Here is a 1213-nt window from a genome sequence, read left to right as displayed (position 1 = left end):
AAGCTAGTCAGAGTGCTATGGTAGAATCATAATGTGGAGGAATCAACTTGGGAACTAGAGAGCGCAATGCTAGAAAAGTACCCCCAATTGTTTTCTATCTGATTCCGGGATGGAATCCTTTTAAGGAGGGGAGACTGTAATAACCCCAAAAATTTTGAACTTTTTGTAACCCTTATGAATAGTGATTTTGCTGATTATGCTGAATAAGAAAACTTTTCATGCCTCACTTTGTAGAGGTTCTTTTATTGTTATTCTGAGATCTTATTAGTACTCTATATGGTATATAAGTGTATGTAAAGATCGTCAGAATCCAAATTCGAACACTTTGATTTTTCCCGAAAATCCACCAGATACCGCAAGAATTGAGTATAAGGTAACAGGATAAAACGGATTTAAATTCAAGGATTATAAGAGGGGATCATAAAAGGAATATAATGTATTGAGAAAGGTTAAGGGAACCCAAGTAATAAGATCCCGGATATGATCCCTCAAATGATAAACGAGAACGAAAGTTAACCGAACCGTATAACAGATCAGCGATCATTAGCCAAGTAATTAGGAGTTAATCAAAGAGGTTAATGATGATGATTTCATCACACCAACAAGAAGAAGACAAGTGTGGGAAGATGATATAAGTGGATGACATAAGCATGACCAAATGGGAAGGATTTGTTGGTTGATTATAAGCCACACAATTTTTACCATGGTAACAATTTAATTAAACAAATAAAAGGAAGCAGCTAAGCAAACAAATTCATTTCTCCCCCCCATCTCCTTGCTCACGGTTTTTTGAAGAAAAACAAGAAGAAAAATTTCCAAACCCAAGCTCCACTCAATCATAATTCAAGAGGTTTGTTTCCTTGGATTCTATATTTCATAACTAAGAAGAGCAAGTAGTTTGAGTGCTTGAATCCAAGGTTTGCTAGCTCAAATAAATCATTTTAGTTTAGAGTGAATAGTAACTTTCAAGAACAAATTTTTGATTCTTGATTTTATTTGTAAGGTCAAGATAGCTTAAGCATAGATTAAGGCTTCCATTGGCATTCCAAGGATCTTTCATGGATTAAAAGCTTCAAGGAAGGTATAAAACTTCAAACCCTAGTTTTACTTTGAATATTTAGGAGTGGTTTTGATTAATATAGTTCATGAGAAGCATGATGCTTGTGTTTTTAAAGTTTGGTTGGGTTTGTAGTGATTGGATTTTAATTGAGGT

The sequence above is a fragment of the Apium graveolens genome, chromosome 5, assembly GCF_009905375.1.
Source record: "Apium graveolens cultivar Ventura chromosome 5, ASM990537v1, whole genome shotgun sequence".
NCBI lineage: Eukaryota > Viridiplantae > Streptophyta > Magnoliopsida > Apiales > Apiaceae > Apium > Apium graveolens.
The sequence above is the reverse complement of the archived record's forward strand: the minus strand, read 5'-3'. Positions refer to the sequence as shown.